The 20,004-nt window shown below is 41.7% G+C and overlaps 1 long non-coding RNA gene across 2 annotated transcripts; it reads right to left on the reverse strand.

Annotated features, from left to right (window-relative positions):
* Positions 1 to 9,317: 9,317 nt before the first annotated feature.
* LOC114016932 (uncharacterized) lies at positions 9,318 to 19,922 on the reverse strand. 2 transcript variants are annotated; one of them, XR_003561708.2, is made up of 5 exons: positions 19,728 to 19,922; positions 19,437 to 19,617; positions 15,806 to 16,106; positions 12,246 to 13,294; positions 9,318 to 11,734 (listed from the first exon to the last, which is right to left on the reverse strand). It is a non-coding gene; the product is annotated as an uncharacterized LOC114016932 (long non-coding RNA). The 2 variants fall into 2 exon arrangements; XR_003561707.2 differs by lacking the exon at positions 15,806 to 16,106.
* Between the last annotated feature and the right edge of the window lie 82 nt (positions 19,923 to 20,004).

Here is a 20,004-nt window from a genome sequence, read left to right on the forward strand (position 1 = left end):
ATCCAGCAGAGAAAAAGCAACATTATTGGCACAGAAAAACATTATGTCAAGAGGTGGTCTGGAATCTCATTTGTAGCCTGTTTGAATGCCATTTCTTTTTTTGTGAGCAAGGATCATGTTGGATTTTTTCTTCATATGAAGGGCATATGTTAAATACAACACGAACTGTCAGCTCCAAATTCCTTTATACTAATGGAAGTCTAGAGTTAACTCCACAGCCTTCTGAACCTGGTTTATAGAGCTTAATCAAAAGAGCTGCATAGCTCTTCTCATGTATTTAAGAGGACTGCAATATAAATGAAGGAAAAAGTGGGTCACAACTTTGGCAACCCTTTTTCCTTCCCTCTATTTTTGGTCTCAGAGTTAAAGCCTTCAACATTTCCTTGTACGGACAAAACAATTAATAAAAAAACAAACATTACAGTGGAGGCAACCATACAACTAAGATGGCTTTACTTTACCAGTGAGGAAAATACATAAAAATGGGCAACAGCCTGTAAAAGCCCCAATATCATACCACATATGGTGCGAACCGATAAAATTAGCGTAGGTGATCTGCAGATAGTATCTAGGAAATGTTAACAGTAAAACTGTATGTGCTAAAGGCCTCCAAAGTTTAAATAAATATTCCAAGTAAATGTTATGAAAACCTCTATTCCTTTCATGAGAACCTGTTCCAAGAAGGCTAAATGAGATATAGTTTATTTACACAAATCCCATTTTGATCTTCAATAAAAATAAAGTACGGGCTGTGTTGGGCAGGATGGTATTGCACACCCAGCAAGACAGGGCACAAATCCCATTCATCTCAGGGATATAACTAGCCTGTGGAAATGGGAGATACTGTCTTCCTAGGAAAGCATGCAAAATTTTCTTCTGTGCATGGTCCAGTTTTGCAACTTCCAGAGTGCTTAAATATGCAGATTTGATTGATCCTTCTGTAGGAGGGGTCCCAATTCAGTTTATTCCCTTTAGGAAAGTTATAAAAAGCCGAAGGGGAACACGTTCTGAAATGCTTTGTCCACACACAAGGCCAAAAAAGGCCCCTGGTCAGCACAGAGAGAGTTCTGCCGATCCTGGCCCAGCAGGACACTGCCCTTTCCTTTGCTGACCTAATGCTTGCCTTGGGTTAAGCACAGCCAGGCTTGGGAACAAGAACAGAGGATGTTCAGTGAGATGAGAAGGTGGAGTTGGGATGCTGAGGCAGGTCCATGATGTTTCTGGGCTGGTGGACATAATAAGGCTTTAGGTGGGGATAGGGACAAGAAGAGGTTTCAGGCCCTGCAAATGGGAAATTATTTTTTGAGATACTACAGGAACAAGGTTTCTTTCTCCATCTCCCATCTTCTCAAGAGCTGTCTCCCTCACACAAAATGCCCAGACACGCTCCTGTACCTCCTCACTTCTGCAGCACGTTTCACCAAAGGAAGACGATGGAGGAAGGAAGATGGTAAGGTTGGGGACCATTTCCCCTCATCAAGAGAGGGACAGGAACACATCCCAGCTAGTGAACCAGTAGGAGAGCCCCAGGGGGATGTGCTCACTGCTTTCCCTGTGCTGGTGGACCTCTGCAGAGGGCAAAGCCATACGCAGGAGGGAGAGGCAGAGAAGGAGGCTTGTTGCCAGCTGGGGGTGGGATGATTAGGGGTTGGGGTGACAATACCTCTGCAAGCAGGGAGGCATGGCAGCCTCACTGCTTGAGGGTCCCTCCCAGACTTCAGCTCAAGGCCAGGAGAAGCCCCCAGTGGGACGAATGCAAAGTCTGGCTGAAGCCAGCTGTGTTACTGTTGCTCCCCTCCATCGCTACCCCTCCAGACTTTGTTTACAATTGATTGTAAGTCCCACTCTGTTTTATTTACAAATGAACAAATTCCTTGTAGGTTCTGTACCAAAGTCTCCATAACCCCTGACTTGCAAGTTGAAACAATGTTTTCAACATGGTGGATCACCATTGCACACTGTGAGTTTTTATCAGTGGGCTTGGGCAGTGGGATCAGGCCTTGATACTGCAATTTCAAGATATTTTGAGATTGTCTAGGGGTGGGGACAATGCAGAATGCAAAAGCAGGTGCTGGGGCCATGGGGCTGGTTTATGCTATTTTCTGTCTGAGATAACTAAGCCATTTGATTCATCTGAAAAATTACTTTTTTATATATTGAAACAATGGCATGACAAAGCAGGTAGAATGAAAACTGAGTGACCCACAGTTTCAATTCTTGATTTTTAAAGGCTAATTATCTCAAATCCCAACAGAATCACATTTGTCAGGTTTTAATTTAAATGAATGTCTTCAGTTTCATAAACCAGTTTGCTTTTGGGCTGATGGTACATGTGTCAGGATTCCTATTTATGACTGAGACAATGAATTAAATAAATAATACAGAACCATGAACGCATTCTTCTTTCCTAGCAATTTTTATTTTGTAGAAATATAAAAATAAATATTTGCATTTGATTAGTAAGTTTTAGCTTGGTTGCATAACTATGTTGTTAACTTTTCTTTTGTGTTCATTTAATACGCCAGTTTTTCACTTCTGGCTTGTCCTCATGCCTGTTTTGTACATGGTCCGGTTTTAAAAACGTTAATGCTAAAGAGAACATGAACTGTGCATTGTCTCTGCTAACGTCATAATATAATAAAATAATTTCCAAGGATTTTTTCCCCCCCAGTGTTAACATTTTGATGGCTATATTTTCCACAGGTAGGGTAGGTTTTTCTTTTATTTATCTACATCATTACATATGATATTCCCAGTGATTCACTGAATAGGGAAATTGTACTATCAGATGAAGTATCTTTGACAGAACAAACAGCAACATTTAACTTTTGGAAAGCTGGTAGTTTCAAAAAACTCCTTTGTAGTACTTATAGATTATCAACTTTGATGACCTAGGGTTAAAAAAATATTAAGCTGAAATAAATTGAAAATATCAACAACTTGGGTATTACTTAAAAATCATGCTTCCCTTGATACAAAAACAATTTCATTCATCTGCACCACTTCCTTTCATTTTTATTAGCTGTCCAAACTTGGAGTCTGGACTCCAAACTCTGCAAATCCCAGTCCTACTTTTTTTTCAATTTGATAGGTCACACTGAAAACTGATAAAAGATGTGTATGTTTTTTCCTGCTACATTTGCAGTGCTGCCAACCGCAAACTTAAAGAACACAAGGCTATAATCCCCATAGCCTTGAAATGGAGGAAAAGTCACGAAGAAGAAAAAGAAAGGTGGGTTATTGATATCTGACTTGGGACTTTTCAGCTCTCAAACTATAATTGTCTCACATTCTTCACACTTTGTCTACAAGTAAAAAAGACAGAAGCTTTGCTTTTAATGCAAGCAGAGATTATTAAGACATAGAAAAGTTTTAGTTTTATCTCAGCCATCAACTTAAAGCTTTAAGAAAAAACATAAGTAGTGAGACTTGTGATGAAATTGTGAGAGCTGGAAACACCTCAGTCAAACTTGTTGTCCATTTCCATTGAAGTTGAAAGAAAAAATGCCAAAACCATATTTCTGGTGCAAAAAGTGATAAACCAGCAGAAAAGTCTTCCCAGTGAGCTTTTTCTCTGAAATGAAAGACAAGCATCTTGTAAAATGTCTACTCAGAGTCCCAATGAAGTCAGATTGCAAAACCATCCCTAGATGACTCCAGTGTTAAAACAGTGTGCTCACTGAAGGGGTTGTTCAAGGGAAGAGAGGGTACTTGGTACCAGGTTGAAATTTGGATACTCTTGGTCTTGATAAACCTGTAGCTCTTTAGAGGCTGGCCGACATAGAGAAATCTTCTTCTTATTGCCTCCTTACCTTCAATGGCAAGGCAACCTGCTTAGTGGATGAGGGAAAGGCTGTGGATGTTGTCTACCTTGACTTTATTAAAGCCTTTGACACCGTTCCCCACAACATTCTCCTGGAGAAACTGGCTGCTCATGGCTTGGATGGGTGTACTCTACGCTGGGTAAGAAAGCTGGCTGGATGGCCAAGCCCAGAGAGTGGTGGTGACTGGAGTTACATCCAGCTGGTGACCAGTCACAGGTGGTGTTCCCAGGGCCCAGTGTCGGGGCCAGTCCTGTTTAATATTTTTATCAATGATCTGGATGGGGGGATTGAGTGCACTCTCAACGAGTTTGCAGGTGACACCAAGCTGGGTGGGAATGTCGATCTGCTTGAGGGCAGGAGGCTCTGCAGAGGGATCTGGACAGGCTGGACCGATGGGCCGAGGCCGAGTGTGTGAGGTTCAACCAGGCTCAGTGCCGGGTCCTGCACTTGGGTCACACCAACCCCACGCAGCGCTACAGGCTGGGGCAGAGCGGCTGGGAAGCTGCCCAGAGGAAAAGGACCTGGGGGTGCTGGTCGACAGCCGGCTGAACGTGAGCCAGCAGTGTGCCCAGGTGGCCAGGAAGGCCAACAGCCCCCTGGCTTCTGTCAGAAACAGTGTGGCCAGCAGGACCAGGGCAGTGACCGTCCCCCTGCACTGGTGAGGCCGCCCCTCGAATGCCGTGTTCAGGTTTGGGCCCCTCACTGCAGGAGGGACACTGAGGGGCTGGAGCGTGTCCAGAGACGGGCAGCGAAGCTGGTGGAGGGGCTGGAGCACAAGGCTTATGAGGGAACTGGGGGTGTTTAGCCTGGGGAAAAGGAGGCTTGGGGGGGGACACCATGTTGCTCTCTACCACTGCCTGAAAGGGGGTTGCAGCGAGGGTGGTGTCAGTGTCTTCTAAGTAATAAGTAATAGGAATGGCCTGAAGTTGTACCAGGGGAGGTTTAGATTGGATATTGAGAAAAATTCTTCACCAAAAGGGTTGTCAAGCACTGGAACAGGCTGCCCAGGGAAGTGGTTGAGTCACCATCCCTGGAGGTATTTAAAAGATGGGTAGATGTGGCACTTAGGGACATGGTTTAGTGGTGGACTTGGCAGTGCTGGGTTAACAGTTGGACTCGATGATCTTAAAGGTCTTTTCCAACCAAAAAGATTCTATGAACTTCTGCTACTGACTTTGCTGTGAAATATTCAAAAGTTATGCTGAATGCTGTGTTTCTGTTTATGTTTAAGAGAAGCTGAATTTATCAAGCTAAACTAAATATTTAATAGAAGTTTGAGTTAGCAAACTAAATTAAATTTTTGCAATTTATTAAAGAAAGCAGTTTTATTGGCTAAGGGATACAGACCTAACAGGATGAGATAAGTCATAAAAGTGTAGGTTTAAGAGTAAATACGGCACCATGATGAATAACATATGAAGCTGTATACTCAATATTTTTTAAAAATATTGAAAATGCTAGTGCCAAGTCTTATTTAGCATCACAATATCCTTTCTACAGGTGCTGTCTTCATCCAATGCATGGTCATGTTGACATGAAAAATGCCTGTGCAATCATCTGTGCTCTGGTTGTGTGTACCCACCACTTCTTTTTCATTAGCACTGGCAATCATGCATCTCAGAGCTGTTGGATTGTTGGATCTGCTTGCACAGCTGCCTGAAAATCAGCCCATGGGAAAAAAAAAAAAGAAAGAAAAGAAAAAAAAAAAAAAAAGGAAAAGAAAGGAAAAGAAAAGAAAGGAAAAGAAAAGAAAAGAAAAGAAAAGAAAAGAAAAGAAAAGAAAAGAAAAGAAAAGAAAAGAAAAGAAAAGAAAAGAAAAGAAAAGAAAAGAAAAGAAAAGAAAAGAAAAGAAAAGAAAAGAAAAGAAAAGAAAAGAAAAGGAAAGAAAAGGAAAGAAAAGGAAAGAAAAGAAAAGAAAAGAGAAGAAAAGAGAAGAGAAGAGAAGAAAAGAGAAGAAAAGAGAAGAAAAGAAAACAAAAGAAAAGAAAAGAGAAAAGAAAAGAAAAGAAAAGAGGTTAACATTTAGCTGAAGCTTGAAGATGACCTGGCTCTCTGTTTATCTGAAATACCCAAATATCAGACATGGGTGGTAGTAGAAATATGCATGCAGTGGTGGTGGAAAAGTAGGACTACTGTTTCCGCAGAAGCATGGTCTTACAAAAAGCTTAAGCTATTCATTAAACTGGACCTTGACATTTTAAGTTTGTCTTGAGTAACAAGGTCTGTCTGATTCTAATTGTGCTGCCTTTCCACCACCTTGCACTTTAGGAAACCCTTCCAACCTGTGCAAACTGGGCATAAAAAAACAGAGCAGATGGTTCTCTGTTGGCGGTGCTTTCTAACTCATTTCTGCAGGTTTAAATCACTCCACCAGGTGCTAACCAGAAAGCCCAAAGGCTGGATTAATTTTTCTTCTTTAAAACTGCTTTGTACTATTGTAGTGAAAATGAATACAATTGTAATAAAAACTGTTTTCAAGTTAAGACAGTATCTAGCTCAGCATTTGCTTATTGATGGTGCCATAGTGCAGAACATTAAATTTTCATGTCTACCTACAGACATTTAAGACATTCAATTTAGTCTTTGCTTTATTTTATTTCCACCTGCCTAAATCAAATGCATTTTATATTAAAGACAAGGTTTCAATCAGGAATCAAATTAACAGGCTGAATGAGCAACCAGCACAAGATTTTGTTACTGTAGCAGAGAGTTGTATACACTTCACTGAAAATCTTAAGCTGTTGCTTTAAGAGTTTCTGTATCACAAAGCAAATTCCCCACTACCTTCCTTGATAATAAGCAAAAAATCAGTGCTTGAAGAATTAAGGAAGAGGAATATTATGATTTTCTACAATACAAGATGAAACTCTCGTGGAACAGAAAGGACATTGATCTACTAGTGTGGGCAAATGCCTAATGGGTAGTGCTGTGTCTTTTACTTTGCCACAGTAAGGAGCACACAAAGGAGCAAAACTGGGACAGTGAAGTCAAAATTAACTGTTTACTGTGTGTGACTTGTCAAGTCCAGATACACAACTAACTGTTTGATATGAGCAATCAAATACACAGCAGTTAGGAATTATGTTGGGAAAACAGCTATTCTTTTCTCATCAGAAAGCAATTGATAGCTAATTAGGCAATTAAAATTCCTTCTAAGACAAATCCTTTGCTAAGCTAATACTTAGACCGTATTTCCTTTCCTTGTTCACTAGGCATCCACAGTTCCTGTTCTTTTTTTTTACTGTACAGCAGGATCCTGTCTCTGTTTTGCCTGTTCCTCTTCATAAAGTGAACAGTCCAACAGAACAATGTGAGCAAGGTCCAAATACCTCCATTTACTCTGTAAATACTCAGTGTGTAGTGTGCAATACCAAGCAACATATAAACACCACTGCTTTGACTGAGTTTTGGTGGCTTGGAAACAGAGGATACAGTCAAGGTCACTAGATGTTTCACAAGCTGTGAGAGGGATACTCCTCAGTTCCTATCACCGCAGACATATTGTGTTAGCTTGATAAGGAGAGCTGTATTTAAAATTATAAAGTAATATTAGTCTAACAGGACATCCAAAGGTGATCTAGCCCAAAGCAGGGCCAACTTTCAAGTTACATCAGGTTGCTTGAGGTCTTTCCAGTCTAATTTTGAGCATCACCAAAGATGGTGATGTGATACCACAGTCTCTTCGGACAACCATTTCTGGTGCTTGAGCACTCTCACTGTGAAGAATGTGTCTGTTCTTTCCCAGAGACACAGTTCAGGAAAAAGGGGGATTACACCAAGCATTAGAGCTAAAGAAGAGGGGCAGCACGTCTGCTAGGCAAATGCTGGAGGGCAGGTGGCATCAGAGACACAGAGAAGATGGCTTCCAAAGCTGTGAGGTCATTTAGGTCACATGCTGGGTGGTAGCTAGTGCTGTGCAGGGCTAGAGGATGGTGTCTGGATTCATGAGCAATAGAGTAATACTGCTAGTTTTTGCTTCTACTTGCTTGAAGGTGATGATCTATTTGAGGCCACTTCATCTTGAGGTCAAGATGGTATTCAAGCACTGCTGTAGCTCACCTGTGATGAGGGTTGTGTAAAGAGTTTGCATAGCCAGTTGCAGCCTTTATAGCACCCCTTGTAAGCTTGGGTTGACTGACAGAAAAAAGCCATTTACAGTGTCTTCCCTAGCCTTGGAGAAACTGCTGGGAATTAGTGATCCTGCAGAGCCACCCAAAGTGTGATGTGGCTTGCCAGATTGCTTTGGGGTGCTGTATCGCTTGCTTATGATCAGACTTCAGGCTCTCCAACACAGCATCAGTTATTGTAGAAGTTCATTCCTGACACAGTGTCGCAGCAGCAGCTTTATAGGCCTGAGGAATTCTTGTTGCCTGCCTGTTTTTTACCACCAGTAATACTTCACCCCTATTAACAAACATGCTATCTGTCCTACGTTGTTGCCTTAGGGCACAACCAGAAGTTGCTGCTGCATTGTGCTATGTTTTCTCTGTGTGCACTGCAGCGCCATATGCTACTCATTCAGGGGCATCAGTTTTAGCCCTGCTGGAGCTGTACAGGGCCATACTGATCGTATACTTCTAAATATGATGATGTATAAAGAAGTAGAACTCCATTTTTGTGATTTTTTTTGATCCAATTCCTAACTGAGAGGGTCCATTGATTTCAGTGGAATTGTGCAAGTGATTAAGCTGCTTTTTTTTTGTTACAGTAAGTCCTATTCTGTAGACAAATGAACACCCAATTAAGGGAAGTGTTCACCACTTGTTTTACCAAGACACTTTGAGAGAGGATAGGAGTTGATTTGTAAGGAGGTCAAGAAACCAAATAACACAACAAAGAAACATTCTTTTTTTTCCTTAAATGTTTGCAGAAGACGATGGAGGCTCTTTTATGCATGCCAGGCTGAAAATTTCCATTTTATGAAGCTGCTTTTTCCTCTAGAAATCTGTAGAAAAACCTGCTTAAAGCCTCGGTTTTTGCAGGACAATCAGCTGCTGCCTGTGGCATTGCTTCCAGACAGGTTTTCTTTTCCCCATAAATAATCAAGTTTATTTTGTTTGAAGTATTTTACATCCTGTGCTAAGGCATTCATCTTGTGCACACATTTAAACATGTACACACAGGAACATGCTGGGAGATTTTTTTTCTCCAAGGCCAAGACAAAGAAAAGGTGGAGACTAAGTCTGAAGTCTCTTGCTGTCAGTGATGGAGATTCAAAGGTTACTGGATAAGCTCTGAGCCTCTGTGTGAACATCTGAGATCAACTGAGAATGTGTCAAGGTCTATAATGTTACCTAGAAACTTTAAAACTTCTGTGGATTAGGAAAACCATTCCCACGGCTTACTTTGCCCCTTGGGCAAACATTGCCACTCAAAATCGGATAACTTCTGGGATATTACAAGCCCAGAGGCTCTAAGCTATTGCCTTCTGACAATGTAGTTCGGTCCTCATGGGGTGTTAGATGATTATTTTGATTTCATTCCTAGCTTCACCTTCATTATCAGTCTTTGTAAAATAAGAAAATGAGATGGATCAGTTTTGTTGTGCTTATTTATTGGTGCCCTCATAATTCTAGAAGATAGAGTTAATTTTGGAAAAAGACATACTCTTTTCCAGCAGTTGCACTCCAGTGATGAAACATGGATTTCTGTTAAGCTTGAACAGAAATAAATAGAAGAGGAAAAAAAGATGTAATTCTGCTAACAGTTTTGGTATTCTTTTTCCAGTAGTTAGCATGGGAGAAATAAAAATGGGAACTGGCAATCCTGATACAATAACGATTGCAAACATAGCCTAGCGTTGAACTTCAGGTCAAGTAGGATTACAGAAATGAGGGGAAAAACAAGTAGGCTAAGAAACATAGAACAAAATATACCAACTAAAATTATACCTAAGTTGGAAAAAGCTTTTGTGTGTGAGCTTGTTTGTAAAACTGATGCACTACCCACCTCAGGCAAACTGCTGATTATTTTTTTCAATTCCAAATTCTCTGACCTCTTATCCTGGCAGAAAATGTTTGTGGAACTTGCTGAATTTCTGCCAGACTTTTAATTATCCTACTGGGATGTTATTTACAGCCAGCATTTTAGGGTGAGCCTTGGAGGTGCAGTTCCCATTAGTATTAATGATGTGTGTATGCTGTGAAGGTAACTGTAATCCCTTTGCAGATTAAACACTTGATGCTGTCAAATCTTTTCCTAATGCTATAAATCTGAAGGCATTCAAAATGGGTGTAGGCCTTTTTTTTATTTTAATTTTCCATATGAGTGATTACAGCATTTTTGAATGCCTTGGATGAACAAAAAGATCTCTCCAGGAATGATGCTCTCTGCCAGAAAGCATAGCTATGAATGGATGGCCTGATTAGTGTAGGTGTTCAGGATCTTTGAAAGTCACACCAAAGAGTCTATCCAATATACTCTTGTTGGAGCTATTGTAGTTAATGTGTATAAAAACTTGCAAATTTTAATTCTTTGGTTGAATTAGTCCACTGTCAGATTGCTCATGGCCCATGCTGCATTGTAATACATTCAGTGAAGCAGGAGGATGGTTCTGTGAGTTTCACGAGTTGTGGATAAAACCAGAATGTGATCCCATGTGAAAAGTAATTGCTCTTATTTCTGAAATATAAGCTTCTCCACACACTAAGTGTGATATATCTAGTTTTGCTCTCTATGGATGTGTTATATCTTCAGCTGAACAGAAAACTAAGGTAAAGAATTTCAACATCAAACTTGTAGACATGCTGTGCTGGTCTACAATCAAATTAATGTGCAGATAATTGCACAAGGAATTGATAAACATGTTTCAGACCGAGAGGCCTAACTGTGGGTATCCTCTGCACTGGAGACCTCTGCTTTGTAACTAAGCCAATATGGGAATCCAGAAAGAGACAGAAATACAGCTGAAGTACTCACATCTTCAAGCTAGATAGCAAAACAAGGCATTTGAGAGAAAGATATAAACAAATCAAGACACAATGTAGCCTTAAAATTAATTCTCTTTTTCATATTATGCAGTTACACTTATCACACATACATTTAAACACAGAGATATTGAGGCCTGTGGGTAAGAGGGTTTCCCTGGGGGGAAATGGCCCTTGTACTTGTTGGCACTGGCTGACGAGACGGCTGTTCTACTTCATTTGCTACAGGCAAAGCTGAGCTGGCTCCTGTTGCATTCAGGGCTGCATCTGCCTTTGCCATCCATCCACCCCAACAAAATGTAAAGCCTAGTCACATTTATTGCCTCTTTCTTCCAACCATGTGGTGGTAGTAAATTGTTAATTGATTCTTAAGGGTAATCTAAAGGTTTAGCTCATTAAAATGGCCCCAAAATACCTTGTAGTTATTCAGGAATATGATCTGTCCTACCCAAAGCCTCATGGAAACCTGGGTGGGAATGGAAACCAAATGTACTGGGAGAGTCTAGGAGTTAGTTACTACCATCTTAGAACCCATCTGAAGTATCCTTGAAGGAAATAAGTATCACCCATTCACATCCAAATTACAATCTGCAGTTGTGTGCTATTTAGAACAAAAGTTTTTAAAAGGGCACAATAGTAAATTTGTGTTGGAGAGAATTTGTCTCAGGCTGCATAAACTGTTTGTGCTCTTTAGCACTGTTCAATACTTTATGAACATTCTGTAAACTCTGGGTAATCTCTGTTTTAGGTAACAAAGACGTGTCCAGGCTGCATGTACACCAAGCCAGGTACTACTCAAGCAGCAATAAAAAGAGTTGCATCTATCCTGGGTACAGAGTCTGAACTGGAGCAAACTCAACACCTCAGAAGAAAAGATTATTTCTCACTGCTTGACCCCAGTTGTCACTCTCACTCCTTCACTACTTGCAGCTGCCATCTGGGAAGAAGGCTCCTCCAAACCTCTTTAATAATATTTGAAAACACCTATTGAAAAAGGCAGAGGAAATGCAGGTATTACACAGCAGGAAGAATATCAAGAAATTCAACTGAAATCAGGGCCATTTTATGAAGTGCAGAGCCCTCCAAAAATTTCTGACTACACGAACTAGGCGAAACATGGAAGGGCAGATGTCCATCTGAAATAGCATTTTTTCACATAAGTCACATGGAGCGATGCCAGCTGAGACTGGGGATTGACCTCTTCTTTAAATTTTCTATTATTAATTTTTAAAACAATACACAGGTTTTGTAAGTGAAACTGCAAAGCACCCGAGAACATTTACATTGCAGCAGGAGAGCCTTTTTAGTTCTGTGATCACCACTTCTCTCTGCACTTCTAGTTAGTGTTTCTATAAATAGGGAAGTATCTGTTACGGGTAGCCCAAAAGAAGAAGTGCATAATAGTCTTCCCAGTGGGGTAAGTGCTAAGAAAACATCAACACACTCCCAGGTCCTCTACATGCGCTCCTCTGTGAGTCTGGGAGAGGCCACTTACCTCTGCAAGGAGAGCCTTCAAAGCTGGAGGTGAGAGTTTACCAGGTCATAAGCCATTCAGGGTCTCTGCAGAAAATTTCTCCCAATTCAGCTGCCTGCCTGCCCCCATGTGTCCCAAACCCCTCACGTGCTGCAGGTGCAGTGAGTGCAAAGGGGCACTGGGCAGTGCCCAGCCACGCTGCAGGCAGAAGCAGCAGAGTGGAGAAGGTGGTAGGAGGGAGAAGCAAGTCATGTTTGGCGGGTGATGCAGTCCTGAGGGCACCTGAAGAGAGTCTTCTGAGAGAAGCCTCTCATGGTGGCAGTGGAGCGATCTCCCCAGACTAGATCCTCCAGTTGATATAAGTCTGCAAGGTTAATTGGTTTCTTGGCTTTATGTGATGAGGCTCATTTTCTACCACATGCACATATTGTGGTTCTATGGTAGCTTAGTCAAAGAATATTGCTATCAAGACAGATTTGAACACAAGAAGAAAGTGATAACAAGTGCACTAACTGCATACTTCTGAGCTTCCCTGCCCTGCAGAGGTACCTACACATCTCCTGAGGACTTTTAGGTCCTGACCCTGGCACTTGCAGGTGGAAGAGTGTACTCAAATCCCAAGGCGTTGAAAGACCAGAGTGGGCCATGGTGGGCCTAAGACAGACCTTCCAATCAAGCCAAGCATCAGGGTTCATCCCCTCCTCTTTGTCATCCAGCCCTGTCCCACTCTGGCTAAAGGTCACTAGCGGATTACAGCAGGTTTGGTAGTTACGCTACTGGCAGGATCCAGGGGTGGGAGGCTTAAAACACAGCTGAACACGTGTGAAAACATGGCTGTTTGGGTTACTGTAGGCTCCGATGACTTCTCCATTTTTTCCAGTCTCTAAACCAATGCCTGATTTCTTCCTGAAAGCAATTCTTCACTTTGGTGGTCATCAGCTTGTGAACTGTGTGACTCTTCTATGGGCTGCTTCTAAGATGATTAGGGAAAGTAAATTTTTGTATGCTAGATATTGTGAGTTTTATGCAGAGGTCTGTGCATCTAATGGAATATTTCAGGGACCCATAACCTGAAAAAGATTGAAAATGGCTGCTAGTTTAAACTGTAAGTCATCTGCTGCTGCATGAGAATTATCTGGTGAAGTGTTAAAAGCTGGCATTGCAAGGATGACAGATGACTGGAGTTACTTTCTGAAATACTTGGCTCCTTTTACTGTAAATAGTATCACGACCAATTTCATATATGCAGCTAAGGCTGATCCTAAACTTGGCATGTCTTGCTTTTCTGGTCACCATAGCATTGGATAAACTTCCACAGGTGTGTTTAACAACATGAGCAATATTTATCTGGGTTTTTTGTTGTTGGTTGGTTGGTTGGTTTTGTTGTTGGTTGGTTTTTAACAGGGAAGTGTGCACATTGGAGTGACTTGGTAGATTTTGGGGGTCTTTTTTGCTGAACATGTATGCTTCTTTTTATTTAGGCAAGATAAAAGAATGTGGTAGTACCCGGCGCACAAAAGGCACTTGGTTCTTTGAGAGAGCTCTGAATTTCTGGTGGATTCCTCCACAGGTTCCCATTATGGATGCTACTTCCATACAGATGAGCTCTTCCCTGGTAATGGAGACCTTGTTGATTAGAGGAATTTAATGGCTGACTAGAGTAGAGTTATAGTGTGGGACTGGACTTTGGGCAACCATAAAGAAAAGGCTCAAGACTCCAAGCTTGATTTGAAGTTCTGCAGGAAACTGATATGACAAGGCCCCATGTCTTGCCTCTCAGCTGAGACTGTTACACATGGGAAAACTTTTTCTATTTCCTTCAGACTGAATTAGGGTTCACAAAACCTCGCTGCACCTTTATATGCATGGTGCACGCATGTGTGTGTAAACACTTGGGTAGAACTTGGTAGCATACGGTCTGCCTACAATGCAGGGACTCTAAGATCTCTTAGAGTCCCTTAGATGAGTCACAAAGAGGTGCCTTATCAAAACCCACATTTGCCTAAGTCCATCATCTGACTGAAAAGCTTTGTTCACAGTTCTGCTCTTAACCAGCAAGATATGCATGGAATTTGGATGAACAAAATAATTCAGAATATTCTAGATGCTGCAGATGTTAGCTCTGTGCGGTTCAGAATATTTCTGTGCAGCCTGAGAGCCAAAATCTGCCCTGTACGCTGACACAATTACACTCACTTACATGAAGTGACATGGCTGTAACTAATTGGACTAAGCACGCAAACTTTCACTGCATTTAGCCAAAGACAAACTCTGGCTCCAAATGTTTTTTCCCTGAATACATTTTCATGGTACCTGGCCCCATTTTAGCCTGAACAATACATTTTTGTCTACAGACACTAAAAATAGTTCATGTACTAATTAAAAAAAAACCAAGCTGTGACAGAAAACAATAAAGGCAAGGAAATGGGGAGGCATTTTTACATAGCCAGCAGCTTCCCTGGCACCATTTCTAGCTATGAAGAGGGTTATTAGTAAGCCCAGAATTATATAAACAGTTTCCTCAGCCAGCCAGTGCACACCAGAATCATCATTTACTTTCAAATTATTCAAGTCAGCAAAATCCACCTTTTCATCAGACCAGCGGAAAGATTGGCAGAGGTTTTTAAAAGTGGGATTATGATCAGAAAAATTACTCTCTTTCTCAACAGTTCAGTGCCCTAATTTCATAAACTCATTATTATTCCTGCTTTCTACATTGACAAAAAAAAGTGGTTATTCCTGCTAGCAAAGCACCCTCACCAGCTGCAGGAGGGGGAGCTGCATTCTTCTCTGCAAAATGCACCATCGCAGAATCATCCACAAACTCCAAGATGCTGAATATTTGCTACTGAACATGATAGCTGAGAAAGAAATACACAGATTGAGTTTTGGACTATGCTAATCTTGGTTATAGTTTAAAGCAGCAGGGCAAATCTGATCCGGAGTTCATGAGAAATAAACAGTCTTAGCCACTTTTTGCATGAATTTAAGTAATAAATTTGAGGATAAACTATTCATCTCTTCGGCTTTACACAGTGATGAAAAAGGAGATGACTGGGCCTAAATCAGCGCTAATGTTTGCTCTAGATGTGGCAGAAAAGTGTGGGTACTCCAAGGCTGTGCAAGGCTCAGGGGCTGGTGGCTGCCATGCGCAGCTGAGAGTGAGCTGCATCTCAGGGAGCCCTCGGGCACACCAGGAGGCCCCGGTTCAGTAAATCCTCCGAGATTGCATAACTTGGAACAAGTGAGCAGTCCTACAGTGGGGTTATTATGTGCCTCGGGTTATGCAAGTGCTTAAGTGTTTTGCTGGATAGGGGCCCTAATCTCTCAGTATCGTTTTCTCCTGTCTTTAAAATGGTAATAATAATTCCTCCATCATGAAGGGAAGTAATCGATTTAGTCACAATTACAGAAAGGAAGGGGTCTGTAACTACCAAAAGCAGGAGAATCAGGGGAGTATGTGGAATAATATCCTGGGATGCTTCTTTTATAAAAGGCAGTTCTGTTTTGGAAAGTGCATGTGTTAAACTGCCACTCCCTCTTACTCTGGCTGATCATATGCATTTGAAAAGTAAACCTACCTGTTAAGCTCTGCAGGGAGAAAGCTAACAAACAGTCATCAAGTGAATTGTGTTCCTCACAAATCATGAATAGAATGCCTTCACATCTGAGCAAAGCCTTTGAAAGCACAAGGGTCCTATTTGGCCTGAAGAACCAAGACAGGTTGTCTGAATAACAGGCTGACTTCCCAGGACCAGGAGTTAGAAAACTCATCGCTTTATGCATCACTGGATATGCTGCAAATGCTCTTCTGCAAACACAGCCAGGTACTCGGCATGCCTCCTTGTGAGCGACTTCTGGGGAGCATTGTTCTCGACATCACTAAGACAAATGAAAATTGGAATGACATCCTGATCATACTTCTAGATTATAATAACTTTTAGAATTAAGATAAAAGAAGAACTAACATGAGAAAATGTACTTATGACAGCAATACCATTATTCTTAAGCCATAGGCCGTTTACTGTGACAAAAGATGTGGTTGTGGCCTGATGAGTAAGGGCAATGTTCTACCATGTGCACTAGCTGAGCCAGTCATGTCGTTAATTGCTGTTGGTGGAGCAGTCCTGCTGCCCTCTGCACGCCCTGCCCTGGGCTACCTCGCCTTCCTCATGCTGGCTTAGGTGCTTCATTTCAGTTCAGCTCCCTGAACCTGTAAAAAGAGACACTCAGGAGGAAAAACCAGGAGAAGGGTGTTTTCCAGCCCTGATCCGCTTAGGTTGGGTATGCAAATTTGCCTGACATTTTCTGCATAGAAGCTTGACAGCAGCTTGGTATTCATCTTAGTACTTAGACATTTCTTCAGTAACATACAGGGAGGGTGAAGGCCTTTAAAAATCAGCCAAAACTATCCTGATAGATAGCTCTGCTATATTCCCACTAACCTCTAGAATTCAAGCAATTTCATGCATCATTACCAACTCCAACAAAAATCAATGGTTGTAATTGAGACACAGCAAGCCAATGTGTCTCCCACGGCAGGGTTGCACCTGATAGCTCTGCCACGACAAAGCAGGTGGAAGGGGAAGGCTGTTTGCACAGCAAATGACCTCTCTCAAATATAGCCAGGTACTGAGCAGGCTCTCTTATGAATGACGCAATGTAGAGCAGCTCAAGCTAGCCATTGAAATAGCATTGTGCTTTCTGTCTAACAGCACAGGCTATGAAACTATAGAAACCTTCTTTTGCATATCACCTACTGTGTTTTTCTGATACAGGCTGATTGTTAGTGAAGACAAATCACACCTCATTTTTCTTACATATAAAATGTTGGTATTGCTTTAAAGCTGTCAGCTGCTTTAGCAAACGCTGTGATGTGGTCATTCACCTTAGTAGGGATTATTTCTTATCAGGAGGAAGTTGACTTTTTCAGAATAAGGGGGAAAAGGGCCTTTTATGACAAACTCAAGCTGTAGTTGACTGTGGTGCTCCCAGGAAGTGTGATCCTGTGTAGCAGGATGGAAACAGCCTGAACCCTTTGCAGCCACATCAGTCACCGTGTTGTCTCAATATAAAATGTAAACGGGTTGATTTCAGAAGGGTATTTCTGTAAATTAAATAGAGTGCAAACACAAGTCTAAAAGCAAAATAAATGTTCTGCAAGATATTTGAAGTCTTCTAATTTTGTTGCCATTGGATTAACCTCCTAGCAGAAAGGAAAATGGACTCTATTTGTGCAAGTTAGGACCTTCCAGAGAGTTTGCTTGTGAGAAGGTGTGGACGTGTGGAATGCTGCAGGCTGACAGATAATGTATTTGAAAAAGTCTTTGAAGCTGAGCTTATATCAGGTCCCCAAAATTATGGCGGCTGTAAGTTAAACTTGGAAAAACAAGAGAGGTATTTTACTATCAAACATATATTTTGTTCCCAGACCGAAGCCTTTCCCAGTTGCAGGTGGCTTTGGTCTTCTGCCTAAATACTATGTGTAGACATGCACCGCAGGAGTGGACAGAGAGTAAGCGTTTGGCTCTGCTGTACATGTTTTATATAGAGAGAGCATAAATAACCATGGTAAATAATAGAGTTGGTAAGCATGGTAAATAAGAGAGGCTAGTTCTCTTTCTAATTTAATGTTGGAGCTCATTTGGCTCGGTTTTGTCTTTGTGGTATTATAAACAAAGGAGAGCTCCATGTAAGGCAATGGGGACACTTTAGTTGGAAATAGCAACAGAATGAGGCTCACTGGAACCATTTACATGTTGGAGAAATTAGTTGAAAAATGTGTTTCACAGTCTTGATTTCTTTTCCCCTCTTACCATACAATACTGCAGTTATATTTTAGTTTGGAAATTTGAGTTTTGAGTACTTAAAACTAAAATAGGGCAGAAATAGCAGAAAGACACAAAAATAGCTGGCAACGTGAGCTAGACCACAGTTTTCAAAATCTCAGAGCCAGAAGGAACACCTGCTTTTGAGAGGACTACAGTCCTCTGTCCTGAGATTTCTCCTCACCTCTGGAATTAAGAAGAAGTATTTCAGCACCAAGGGCATGTGTGGAACAGATGACTGATGACCTCTGTTCCATTCAATGGCCCTCTGTGGCTTACAAGGAAGACAAAGCAAGGGCTTGGCCCATTCCCTAAGCTTACCTACATATACCTTTTATATCAGCCTTGCCCAAAACAGCTTTTCCTTGTAAAGTTATCTGCATGACAAAAAGACAACTGACGACAGCTACGAGCAACACCTACTTTCTGTGGATGACCTCATGTCAGACTAGAAAGAAAACTGCCTATTTTGCTGGAATTGCCTGCAAGAGTTTGAATGCTGCTTCATTGCCTGAGAGCACATCGCTGTATTTCTTTGTCCTTCTTACCCACAAGTTACCTAGTGCTAGTCCTAATAGCAAGGAACTAAACTGAAAGGGAAAAACCAAAATATTTGCTGGAACAAACTGGGTGAGCTTGTTCTGTCCTTTAATGAAGACCCTTTTTTCTGCTTGCTCTGAAGAATCTGCTTTTCTGCATCTAGTAGAAATTTTAACATTTTTCATTTGTATTCTGTTTTCTTTTATTAGACCATTGCAGACAGTTTCTTGTTTTTCTGTAAACATATCCAGTTAAGACAAAGCCACTCTAATTTGTCCCAAACTCGTCCAAGTTTTGCTGACTTATCCCTTTAGCACAAGTCATCCACACATGATTTATCTACATATAAAGGTAGTTTTTACATTGATTTGCTAATATTTTGCCTTTCAGGTGAACCACAAGAACCCAATAAAGGAAAGGAAAAGGTAAAGAGGCATTCTGCTCTCACACCACCTTTCACCAAGACAGGCTGGAAGTCTTTTTCTCCTCTCACCCACCGCAGGAACTCCCCCAGTGTTCACTATTCATTGGTTGAAGTTTTAGGCTGGCAAGGTGCCAGTGAGTTCATTAGTGGCACACTGGATAACAGTGCAGACCCAGTCCTCCAGGATTTAAACAACATTTTAACAGCAACATTGTGATGGCTAGAAGAAATTAAACTCTGGCTGGCCCGAGCTGTCTCAGGGGGTCCAAGTACCCACAATGTAGCAGATAATATAACAGACTGTTACCTCCCATCTGTAGGCAGCTTTGGGAGACCAGATGTCTCATGCCTTAGTAGCTAACTATCTGCAAATTGAAGTGTGCAAAGCTAACATTTTTTTGCAGTCACCTCACTACTTACTTTTGGGATTTGGTTTTTGGCTGCAATGATCAGGTCCCATTAATCTTGAAAACCTCTTAGGACCGGAGATAACTGGAAACCGGAATCCAAATCTTCATGTTTAGGAAGTTACTTGAGGATCCGTCCTGCTTTCCTTGTGCACCTGCAAATACAGCTTCTTTTGTTTGTTCTGGAAACAGAGCTTTAAAAGGGGAAAAGAAAAAAAAAAGAAAGAAAGAAAATGAAAAACATAACACACACAAATGCTCTTGGCTGAGTGGGATGTGCCCTGAAATGAGAAAGCTCCTGTACCAATAAATCATGTCCGGTGGCCCCAGGCTGCCCACACCCGCCAGGCTGTCGTGGAGGTGGATAGGGACACTCTGGGACAGCTGTGTGGGTCGCTGTGTGTCACTGATGCACAGGGTACGGCTGTGCCATTTGCAGCTGCATGGGTCACTTATGCAGGGCACCGCTGGGTGGGACGCTGCCGTGCAGATCAGTTCTGTGAAGGCCACCACTGTGCAGGACATGGCTGTGTGACACTGCTGTGCAGGACTTGTGTGGGAGGGACATCACCGGGGGGGGG

This window comes from Falco cherrug, chromosome 3, assembly GCF_023634085.1.
Source record: "Falco cherrug isolate bFalChe1 chromosome 3, bFalChe1.pri, whole genome shotgun sequence".
Taxonomy (NCBI): domain Eukaryota; kingdom Metazoa; phylum Chordata; class Aves; order Falconiformes; family Falconidae; genus Falco; species Falco cherrug.